The following is a 12700-nucleotide window of genomic DNA, read 5'->3' as shown; positions in this document are numbered from 1 at the left end:
CCTCAACCACCTCATCCAGCAGCCAATTCCATATACCCATCAACACTCTGTGTAAATATAGTTACCCCTCAGTTTCTGTAAAATCTTCCCCCGGCCCACTCCCACCTCACATTAAACCCATGTCATTTGGTTGCTGATTCCCCTACACTGAGCAGGAGACGCTGCATTCACCTGATTTATTCTTGTGATTTTGTACATCACCTTTTTTTGTTTTTTTTTCTTTTGTTGTCATTCCTGGAATACCCCTGGTTTGTTCAGATCTACTGTTTTAATCAAAGAGATGGCTTGGAGGAAGAAAAATAGCAATAGCTCTTACAGTGTAAGGGAATATGGGAAGGAAGCAATTGTACATAAAAGTGTTGTTATCTCTGGGGCTGATAGCAGAAAATAATTAACTTGTCACTCCTAAGGTTGTCCATGTTCTTACTGCAATTTAAATGATTTCTGATGCATAAGCACATGCCTCAAGTCACATTCAAGTATTTTTTTGGCATAAGAAAAAAAAAGATCTGTGCCCAGCTTTTAACCCTATAGTCACTGATTTGGGGTCATATTGATCCAAAGCTAATAAAATGTTGGCCTAAAGAGGTTACTCTGGAGGAGGTATCATATGTGGCTGATTGTTTTGTTATGTACAAGCAGGTGGGGAGCATCTTCTATCTCCAACTGGCAACACGAGTGAAATGCTCTGAAGTACAAACACTCTGAATTCCACCCTATCCTTTCACCCTCCCATCCCATCAGTTGTTACTCTTGAGCTTCATCTCCCTGAAATACTCTACATAACACCTCCCACCATTCACTCCACCCTCGTCAGTCCTTGAGGCTTTCTCAAGCACCTGATCTCTCCTCTCCCTATGTCTGCTACATTCACTAAACATTGATGGTGCCTTTGAGAGGCGTAGACAGTCAGAATCTTCTTCCTAAGGTTAATATTAGAGACCATGCATTTAAGGTGAGGATGGGAAAGGTTAATTGAGGAGTTTGGGGTGATTTTATTTTACACAAAGTGCTAGATGCCTGAAATGGGCTTCCAAAGGCAGTGGTGGAAGCAGATGCAATAGGAGCATTTAAGAAGTGTCTAGATAAATACATGGATATGCAGGAGACAGCAGGGTTAGGTGCAAGCAGCAGAGTTTTAGTTTAATTTGGGCATCATGTTCAGTGCAAAGATCATGGGTAACATTATATGTTCTAAGATGGAGACAAGTTTCTTCATGCTGTTGAATATGTGAACAGTGTGCCACAGTCCTTCCAAATTGTTGGAATCAAAAGGTTTTGCGGTCAGAAAAGGCCATTCATAGTTACACCCTTAATTTCTCTTGGAGTTGAAGCATGGTGAAGGTCATGCCAATGGTGCAGCTCTCATGAATGGCCTCCACACTTCAATTCAAGGGGCTGACCCTAGCCACAAGATGGATGGGGCTGACTAGGAGAACCTGACGATAATTTTCCCTATGATCCTTTTGTGGTTGCTGTAATCACATTTGTGTCTCCACTCTTGAAGATGGTCCCTGTTACAGAGACTCTGAGGACCCCTGGCGTGGAGTATTTTGCTCTTTCCAGATATTGGAGATGAGGCTGTAAATTTGTGTCTAAAGTTCTATCAGGCATTTGGACTTTAACAGAGATCCTGTTGTTTTGGAGACAACACGGGAAACTGCAGGTACTGGAATTTGAAGCCAAACTCAGAGGGTTGAGCAGCATCGGTGGAAGAAAATGAATGCTCTCGATAAAGGGTTTGGACTCCAAACGTCAACCATTCTTTTCCTCCCACTTGTGCTGCTTCACCCGCTGAGCTCCTCCGACAGATTGTGTTTTGCTGTTGCTCGTGAGGCCTTGCTATTTCACTGGCTGGCCCGAGCAATTGGTTGTTGGATGGGGTCAGGCATAATTCCATCAAGGAGACAGTCTCGAGGTCTTGGGAGCTTGTCTGTCTGGGCAACCAGTGTTCTGGTTATTGTAAGTCCATGTGCCAAGCATTGAGTCAGAAGAAGTGCTCCATTGCCATTAACGTTCTGTACTGCCTCCTTGCCAATTACACCTTGCCAAAGGATTGCATCCTCTCCAAATCCTGGCATTGGAACCACCCTCGAGGATCAGTTTGTTTCCTGTCTGGGATACAGGCCAAGGTGCCTTTAAATGTTGAGGTAGATATCCTTTTTGGATTTATCTGGTTTCCAGGGCTGAGTATATGTACTGATGACTGTAGTGTGTTCTTTCTGCATTGGAGAGGCAGAGTGCCTCTTATCCCTCAGAGCGAGTTGCTGATACATCAGATTTGTTTACTTTAAAATGGCAAAGTTCCATGAAGATGACATTCCTCCTCTGGTTTGGTCTCTGATTGGAAGACACATCCACTGGCTTGTTCTGTGGCCCTTTGTGTCTCAATCAGGGTGGAGATGTCCACATCAAAGTGTCCCTGGACCATGAGAGTGGAATGATATTCAGCTAATCCCAAGAGTCCCAAGACTGCAGCTCTCTTTGCACATCAGCTACCACATGGAATCATTAGTCTGAGAGATTAGTCTAGTGACAAGGAGGTCCAAGACGATGGAAAGCCAGGCTCTGCCAGGGACATATAAAGATGGTGTATATACCTGTTGACATGCCTCAGATATGGGCAACCTTTCCCACTGCCTCATCTCCAGTGCTGCCCAGCTAGCCACCTTCCATGATCCCCTTCATCCCTGCATCTTTTATCATCTGGAAATCTTGCCATCCCCTCCCGACCCTCCTCAAACTCTTACTCACCCCATCCTCCTTTTTGCACTGCTTGTCCCTCCGCTCTTCCTTACCAACTCTTTCCTTTGACTCCCAACTTTACACCTTCTCTCCTCTCCATCTCCTTTTCCCCTTCTCACCCTGTGCCCACCCCCCTAACTTCCCCATGCTCGCCTCCCTGATGTTGGCCTTGCTCCCCCAACCTTGTCCCCCCAACCTTGTCACCCCACCCCCAACTGCAATGGCCCAGGGGCCCATCAAAACCTGTGTCCAACCAGCCTTCAGCTGCCTCACACCCCATCCTGTCACTAAGAAAATGATGTTCAGCAACTGATGCTGCTTTTTTAGCTGCCAGTTTAATTATAAGAGGGGTAAGAACTGAGAACTTATCTCATTTCACACTTTCATTCTAGTTTCCGTTTACGCTAAACATGTGAGATTATATTTCAAAGTGAGAAACTGAATGCATCTCCCTGTGCATGTGGTAGGTTAATGACTTAGGACAGTTTTATGTGGTACCTGTGTGTTATTTTTTTAAATTAACTTGTCCTTGTTGACAATTCAAAATTAATATATTAGTCTGTTAACTTTAAGGTTAACTCGCTATGCAGAATTTGCAGATGGATTTATTTATATGTTAATTCTATGTTATAAAACCATGATACTAAATTGAAAATGAAACCAAATCCATTTGCAGGTATGGGTCAGAACTGCACTCAAAGGGAATAAAATAGTTGTTCGGAGGAATGGCAATTGGTTCATGATATTTCTGGGACATGAGGCTATCTGTACTGATGTTCATTGGACAATTTTACAAAGTTCAGGACCAGGCCAGCATGTATAGATGAGCATGTTGAGACTTTTAAATTGTTGTTACATGGATAGGAGGGTTGAGAAAGATATGGGCCAAATGCAGGCAAATGGGACAACCCCAGAATGTCAATTTAAGTCAACATGGATAAATTGGATTGAAGCCCTTGTTCTATGCTGATTCTGCCCAAGTCACTTGGTAGGTTGGTCACAGTAAGTTTGTGGAACATCACCAAAGTATTAAGCAGTCAGAAGAATTTATAGGTGGCCAATAATGGGATTGGATCAAGCCACTAGTTTATACTTTGCTCCATTTACCTTTCCGTTAGTGAGATGTAAAATTGAGCTGGTGCCAGTCAGGTGGGAGACCTGGTGATATTTATTTCCCACCTGATGAATTGGTTTTTTTAACATTTATTTGTATGATCTGAGCATTGTTGATAATATTATAATTTATTGCCCACTCCTGATTGTTCTTGAGAACATAGAACAGTGCAGGATAGTAGGAGCTGCTCAGCCTACATAACCTATTTCACAACTATCTAACTCTTCCCAGCCTCGTAGCTTATAATCATCTATTTTTTCTTGTATATCCATGTGCCTCAATTTCTTGAATGGCCCTATTATACCAATCTTCACCACCAGGGACCCACCACTCTCTGTTTTTTTGAAAAACAACAACCTCTGAGAAGATGGAGGTGAATTGCTTTCTTGAACTGCTGCAGTCCTGATGACGATACTCCCACGACGCTGCTGTGTACAGTGTTTCAGGATGTTGACCCAGTGACAATGAGGGACTGGTGGGACATTTCCATATTAGAATGGTATGCAGGTGGAGGGAAACCTGCAGATGGTGGTGTTCCCATGCATCTGCTACCCTCGTCTTAGAGTCAGAGAGTTTAGCTTTCTCATCCTTGCCAACCAAACTTGTCCCATTTGCCTGCATTCGACCCATATCCCCCAAAAAAACCTTTCCTATCTATATTCCTGCTTATATGCTTTTCAAATGCACCAATCATCTCCACTCTGCCTCCTCATTCCATGTACATACTGCCCTCAAAATGAAGAAGGTGCCCCTTAGGTTCTTTCTAAATCTTTCCCCTCTCACCCTCTGGGGAAAAAGACCAAGACTATTTAACTTATCTCTGCCCCTCATCATTTTATAATCCTCTGTTAGGTTCTCCCCTTATTCTCCCACACTCCAGTGCAAAAAGGCCCAACCTATCCAGCATCTTCTGAAAACTCAATCTGAGCAACATTCTCAGGATTTTTTTCTGTATGCTCTCTAGTTAATGATATCTTTCCTGTAGCTGGGTGACTGAAATTACATACAACATTCCAAGTGCAGTCTTACCAATGTCCTTTATCATGATCTCCCTGCTCCTGTACTCATCGTCCTGGCTGACGAAGACAACCGTGCTAAACGCTTCCTACGCCACCCTGTCCACCTTCCTTGTTACTACTGCTATTTGCTGCCCTTCCAGGTAGTGGAGGTCACAGGTTTGGGGGAAGAACAGCAGAGCATTTTGGATTTGGTACATACTCCAGTCAGCATGTGCTGTGGTGGAAATAAAGGTTTACTGTGGTTCCTGGGATATCTCTGACAAGATCGAAGAGCTCTTTTAGAATTGTTACTTTATTGTGAATTTAAGTAAGAGGCCCAAAATATGCCGCTCCACAAACATTTGCCGTAATTGGCTGTGAATCTTCAATGGATTATTTCAGGAATTTAGAAAATCAGCCCCTCCTCCCCCCACCTACCATTACTATATTCCATGAGTTTTTCATCTGTTAATTTTATTAAAGTGAAAATTGTGGGTAACAGTGAAGGAAAAAGAGCCCATTAATGTTCTGAAGCTTGTTGCAGTGTTTAATTAGGTCATGGTTGATCTGCACTGATATCTATCTCCTTCTAATCCACAATCTTCAGACAAAATTTTTTGGAAACTCAGCCTTCAACAGTTCTCAGCAACAATTAGAAGCAGTTTCATGAAGGATAAACGACTATTCAGAAACTTTGTTGTTGGGTTTATTGAGAAACATTATTTATTAATGAAGTGATTTCCAGGGGGTTACTTTTGACCCCAGTGATGCATATGAGGGAGTTCATTTGAGTTGTTGGGTCACCCCGGGAGTTGTCACAAGTGACATATTCTGTTTGCTCTGAACATGCCTGGCCTCTCCAGTGTTGTCTCTTTCACATCCTGAATAAAGGTGCTCTTGTGTGGGAAGAGGGTTGGAACAAATGGATTTCTTCAGCCAACAGTAACATTCACTCATCGAGCATTATGCATCTTGATCTAATGGAGAGGCGGCTTCCGTTTCAATCACCAAAGCTGTAAGAAGGGCAACAGAAGAATATCAATATTGTCAAACATCATTCCTCTTTCTGTTGCAATTTAGGTCTGGAACCATAAGCTGATAGTGGGATATTTGTAGGAAGTACAACACTTGAACAGACTATTTTGATAAAAAGCTGGAAATCACGCACAAATTTATTTTGGCTTCTTCTTTATGATTTTCCTGACTTGGTTGTTCCATAGAGGTATGAAATAGATCTTTTTGTTGGTGATTGTTTTAGAATGGATGGAGTCCTGGAACTTCATACTGAGTCTGAACTACCAGCTGCGTAATAAAACAATGGTTGTGGGTTTTATTTCACGTTCAAAATTTGAGTTCATTTTCTTCAAGGAATCATATTTCAGAAGCGGATAAAAATTGTGAAGCACCTTGTTTGTTTCTGCTCATGCCAAAGGATTCATTTTCCCTGCACCATGTAGGTGCATGCTGTAGTTCGGGTATGGGAACAAGTGTGTATGATTTCTGGGTGCATGAGTGTTGATTTGGGCCGGTTATTTTTGTTGGGTTATCGAGTTTGTTTCTGTCTTTTTACATGGTGTCAATTTTTCATTATCTGTTATTTTACCTCGTGTACACTTAGTTTGAATGTTCATATAGTTTTCTAACTCACAAGTAGAAAGGGTTTTGAAGTAAACCGAAAGAAATATTTGCAGTTAATTTCTTTTTTAAAAATATACTCATGTAATAGTCGATCCTGTGTAAAAAGTGGTCCTTTTTTTTTTTGCTCCCAAAATCACATCTATCCCATTTTAAAGACATACTCCCCCATTTTTGGCCCCAACCAACCTCGGTACCCTGAACATGGACTTGCCTCGCCTCAGCCACTCACCCATTCAAGCTCCTGATGCCCCGATCACAGACTTACCATTTGGCCATGGACATCTGAGATCCTGACATATCAAATGATGCAGGCACTAACCACAGTCAAAAGTAGTATCTGTTTAAAAGTCAACCTCCCAAATCTGACCCAAAAAATCAGTCCCCAAAACTTGACTATTACCCGAGTCTTCATAGTAGTCTGAACGTTGCAAGTGATTTATCAATTTAGTTTACAAAAACAGTCTTTGTCTTTAGTGAAATAAAATAGATAATTTTAATGAATAGTTTTATCAGTAACCTCTGGTGTAAATATCCCCGTGTGTCAACAAGAGGTAATTTTCAGATTTCCCCCAAAATTGCCCAAGAAAATAGTTTCTGGAAAATTAAAATATGGAAAAAGCTGAGTTATCAATTTAGTTCTGGCAAATCTAATTAGCTTTTGATGTGAGTGAATATAATAGTTTATCTGTGGTTTATGGTAAAGGTATGGAAGTTGGGAGCAAGGGCTGGGAAGGGTGTGCAGCTTTGTTGTCTGGATTGGTTATTGATGAGCTCCAAACCCGGACTGGCAGCATTCAGAATGCATTTCATCTGTAATCTGACATGACATTGCAAATGGATCTGCGCATAAAAGCCTGTGATGGTCCCAAGGCACACAACTGCTTCTGGCCTTGGCTTTGATCTCCTTCAAGAGCATCCTCCTGGATACGATGATTTGGCTCGTCGTGCGTCTCACTGAGAGGCAAGAGGCTTGTATTCAGCCCGGGATCAATCACTGCACAAAAAGAAAACAATTACATGTAATTCAACCTACATGGAAATAAGGCAGAGATTAGGGAGGGGACTTGTTACCTGAGCAACCGTGTGGAGATGGAAGTAAGGAACATTAGAACCCTGCTGACACACAATGTCTCAATGGGAATAATAGATACATGAATGATGTGGCAAGGGTATGATAACAAATGCTGGTCCTGATGCCCAGCTGAGCAGAAAATGTAGTTACAATTGGGGATTATGTTTGCACATGTAACCCTATTTCCACCAGCTGGATAACTCCAATGATCTGATGGGACCAGCTAAATCGCCATAACTTACTGTCTGGGTTCTCCCTTTTAATGGATGCCCTTCTGACAACGGGTCCAAGCACTCTAAGAAGACCTAGAGTTCTGGGGTTGGTGTAGGGGATCCATTATAACTTGAAATTTAAAACTTAACGTAATATTTGCTGCAGAAAAAATATACTATGATGTGAAAAGATCAGAGTGTCATTGAAGTCAGCTTGGTGATAATATTTCTTTAACCCAAGGCTAATTCTAACCTGATGCTCACCTCTTGCAACACTGACAATCTGCTGTGTTCTAGTCCCTTGCAGCAGTTTCAGAACTGATCACAATTATTTCCAGTCACCTAACAATGAGGTGAAGAGCATGTTTTCAATCTCAAATGACAGAACGCCAACCCCAAGAAATGAAAGATTAAGTGAAAGCAATGAATTGGATTTGCACTGTGCCTTTCTCCTCCTTTTACGGATGTGCTAAAACACCTTAGATCAGTGCATCAAGGTTACAAAGTAGAAAGCGTGGCTGTCAGTTTATGCAGAACAAAACACTCATGGGTAGCAAAATGGTGAGGAGCAGATAAACCATTCTGATGCAGGGTCTCGACCTGAAATCTCAACAATTCCTTTTCCAGCACAGATGTGGCCCGACACTGAGTCCCTTCAGCAGTTTGTTTTTGTTCCACGTTCAAGCATTGGCAGTCTCTTGTGTCTTCACATAAACAGTCTTAGTGTTATTGATTAAGGGGTGAATATTGGTCAGGAAATGGGGGTGAACACCAATGCTCTTTGAAATAATCCCATGGGTAATTTAATATCCATCTATGCAGACAGATACACACACACACACACACACACACACACACACACACACACACACACACACACACACACACACACACACACACACACACACACACACACACACACACACAATTTTTTTTTAAATGAGTGAAATAACTTTGAATTTTTTTCAGATTGAAATAGCCAGCTTTTGGAACTATTTATTTTTAACCTTCTTTGGGGATATTTTTGACAATAAATGAGCTGCCTCTGATCTTAATTGTACAACATTCAAAAGAGTTCCGCGAAGTTTGAAACAGTTGTTGAAAAGTTGGCAAGGAGCCATTTCTTCCCATTTAGATTTCCAAATAAAACCACAGGAAGTGTTTCAATTGAAAATGTCCACTCAGAAAATGACTTTTACTTGGTATTTACAAATTAGATATTCATCAATAAAATCAGCTTGAAAATTGCTTTTTAATATTAGTGGTTGAATTTTTATTGCTTAACCAAGGCTTTTCAGATAAAACTGGCAAACAGTTCTGCAAAACTTTAAAACCAGAAAGCCACATGCAATGGCCTGTCTACTTATGTTGGCAAGAATAATATGTAGTTTATGTAACAATCATATTTTGTCCATTGAAGCATTGGAAAGATTTATTGTGTCATGCATGTCTTCAAATGTTTTGTGTGCAGTTAGATTGCAATCCCACGCAACTTTATATCCTAATAATTAAGGTAACTAATGGGTGAGGTGTGTGCATGGATATTTGTGTGAGATGCTTCACTGGTTTGCCAACCGTGTCTGAAATAGTTGTAAATACAGTCTACCTTCAAAAAATAGATCAATATGAACTCTGATTATTGTGATGTGTAGGGTTGAATGTGCATGTCTTCAGTTTGTACAATGGTGGTGTGTAAACTGTGAGCTCTGCATGTGCAGTGGCATTCAAATGCATGCTTTGTGTTTGTGCAATGATGGATACATGCTTGTATGCTGCAAGCATCACTGTGTCTGCACAGAGGATACGTACAACTGAATCCATATACACAGCACTCTGTATAATATAGTACGTGTTTGATCATTGTACAATTTTCCACACTTGTTCCAAACAATGTCTGCAGTGCTGCTTAATATGAATGCGTTATGTGTTTCTAAGATGATTATGTGTATATGTTGGTAGTATTGCTGAGGGAACAGTGGTATAAATGAGACATCAGTGATGAGATGGAGTGCTGCGTTTTGTGCATCAACATAGCCATTGACTCTCTGAAGAAAAATGTTTAAAGAACAAGACTTTAAACCTGGCACAAAGCTCATGTTCTGCTGGGTATTAGTGACCCCTATCATCAGAACATATGAAACAGGAGCTGGAATTGGCTAACTGTACCATCGACCTTGCTCCGCTATTCACTGAGCTGATCTGCGGCTCGGCTCCACCTACCTGCCATTTCCCCCATCACCCTTAATTCCCCTACAATCAAAACTCCATCTAATTGTGTTTTGAATAAACTTTAATGAAGCAGCATCTATTGCTTCATTGGGCAGAGAATTCCACAGATTCAGTACTCTCTGAGAGAAGCACTTCCTCATTGTCTCCATCTTAAATCTATCCCCTTTAATCTTGAGTCTATGTCCCCTAGTTCTTGTCTCACTTGCCAGTGGAAACAACCTTCTTGCTTTTATCCTGCAACCCCATGCATTTTTGAGTCATGGGCTGCTTATAAGAGGGCATCTCAAGGTAAATTGAATTGAACCAAGACATAGTGAAAAGCTTTGTTTTGCATGCTATCCAGGCAGGTCTACCTTTATCTAGCTACAACAGGTATTGCAATAATAAAACAAAAGTTCAGGATATGGTACATAGAACATTACAGCAGAGTACTGGCCCTTCAGCCCTCAATGTTGTACCAACCTATATATTCCTACCAAAAAAACCTGAACTCTACCTACCTCATAACCCTCTATTTTCCTTTCATCCATGCTGGTCTAAGAGTCTCTTAAATGCCCCTATTATACCAGCCTCCTCTATCACCCTGGAAATGTATTTTAGGCAACCACAACCCTCTGTATTTTTTTTAAATGTGAGTGGTTGGAGGGTTATGGGCGGAGAGCAGGAGGGGGAAGCTAGTGGAGTTGTTCAAGTGAACCGGCGTGGACTTGAAGGGCCGACATGGCCTGTTTCCATGCCGTAAACAGTTATATGGTTATAAGTGATGTCTACCCTAATCTTTCCTCCCTTCGCTTTGGACTTTGCACTAGCAAACGCCAGAGGACATCTGAACAATGTCACTAGGATAAAGTACAGGGAATGGAGAAAAGTACAATGAAACATGCTGGGGCATACGCTACCAAAGTCTCCATAAAATCCCCCAATGTATTGGAAAGATAAATAAATCAACTTCAGTGTCGTCTCTGGTCCACCAAGGAAGCTCTATTTGGACAAATTTGGGTCAGAGAGGGGCAGATTGCATGGCTCACATGCCCGGCACCTGACTCCAGAACTTCTATCATAGCTGGAGGTTAACAGATAGATGGAGAAAATGTAGAAGGATGTTCTCTGTTGGTTATACAGTTGGTTGCAACTGTATAAGGTACTGGTGAGACCGCACCTGGAGTACTGTGTCCAGTTCTGGTCTCCATATTTGAGGAAGGATATACTGGCTTTGGAGACGGTCCAGAGGAGGTTTACTAGGTTGATCCCTGGGATGAAGGGGTTGGCTTATGATGAAAGATTAAATCATCTAGGATTGTATTCGCTAGAGTTCAGAAGAATGAGAAGAGATCTTATAGAAACATATAGGATTATGAAGGGTATGGATAGAATAGATGTAGGAAGGTCTTTTGAGCTGGCCGGGGAAACTAAAATGAGAGGACACAGTCTCAAGATTCGGGGGAATAGATTTAGGACGGAGATGAGGAAAAATAGTTTTTCCCAGAGAATAGTGAATGTTTGGAATTCTCTAATGAGGCTGCCTCATTAAACATATTTAAAATTCGGTTAGATAAATTTTTACATGATAGAGGAATTAGGGGATATGGGGAGAAGGCAGGTAGGTGGAGTTAGGTCATAAATTAAATCAGCCATGATCGTATTGAATGGCGGAGCAGGCTCGATGGGCCATTTTTGGCCTACTCCTGTTCCTACTTCCTATGTTCCTATTTCTCAAAGCTTCTCTGAAAAACCAACAATTCCACCAAATTGTGGGAAGCTCTGGATCGTACTGCTCAGAGAAGATTTATGATGGCATTGAGAATCAGCGTCCCTTTGTGGTGAGCACACAGAAGCCCAGCGTAAATCATAGAATGAGTGCACCACCATTCTGAAAACTCACGGATTCAATCACTGCTGTAGCAGGGTCTGTAGGTCCTCTTTCTGCTTTAGCAGTCACTTCAGACCCACTGAACTGCAAATCATCCTTGTTACTGAGGAGCTGTTGAAAGAAAAAGAGGGTGGGTGTTGCAGTGTGTTTGTGAACAATGGCGGGTATCAGTGTGTTGTGTGAGTAAATGAGGTGTGCATAATAGAATTCTGCTTTGATGACATTAACATATGTGCATTTAAAGTGGTGTACCTGTGAATAATAATCCAAACTTCTGTGAAAACAAAGTAAAATGAAACCATTTTTTCTATCAATACAATGTTTTGCAAGCTGCCCTTCAGGTGACTAAATGACTAAAAGCTATACAGGCTGATTATAAACTGTTGCAAATAATATAGGACATTGTGCGTAGCTGTACATTTTTAGTTTCCTCTGCTTCTACAGGGGGAGAAATTCATCACTGGTTGCTCAGACTGAGTGTGTGCGGAGTAGTGTAGTGCCGACAATTGTACTCTCTTCCCATACACCCAGTTTCTGTCACTGAATGTGTGGAAGGGATATTGTGGCACTTATTTAGTGATTGTAAGCAAAAACCACTTTTAGCTTTGTCTGCAGGTGATATGGTTTCCTAAGCATATTGCCCATGTGGATAAACTTTATATGTAAGTCTTGACTCAAGGATACAGCTGCTGATTTGACCGTGGGGACAACACAGCTCAATACTTTATGTCAACCTGTGGCCATCTGGGCATTATTTTACACTTTGCTAGCTGTTCCCCCTGTTTTGGGCATCTGGTAATATCCAAGCACGCTACACTCCCT

The 12700-nt window shown here is 41.5% G+C and overlaps 1 protein-coding gene and 1 long non-coding RNA gene across 12 annotated transcripts in view; one reads left to right on the top strand and one right to left on the bottom strand.

Annotated features, from left to right (window-relative positions):
• Positions 1-12700, top strand: part of lef1 (lymphoid enhancer-binding factor 1) — a 198809-nt gene that overhangs the window by 20475 nt on the left and 165634 nt on the right. The window lies entirely within an intron of this gene.
• Positions 5563-12700, bottom strand: part of LOC138757825 (uncharacterized) — a 28077-nt gene continuing 20939 nt past the window's right edge. Inside the window, exons 2-3 of the long non-coding RNA XR_011353918.1 lie at positions 11891-11989; positions 5563-5870 (exon numbers count right to left, since the gene is read on the bottom strand). This is a non-coding gene — a long non-coding RNA (uncharacterized lncRNA). The remainder of the gene's footprint in view (positions 5871-11890; positions 11990-12700) is intronic.

Source organism: Narcine bancroftii, chromosome 3 (assembly GCF_036971445.1).
Source record: "Narcine bancroftii isolate sNarBan1 chromosome 3, sNarBan1.hap1, whole genome shotgun sequence".
Taxonomy (NCBI): Eukaryota; Metazoa; Chordata; class Chondrichthyes; order Torpediniformes; family Narcinidae; genus Narcine; species Narcine bancroftii.
This window is presented reverse-complemented; position numbering and strand designations above follow the sequence as displayed.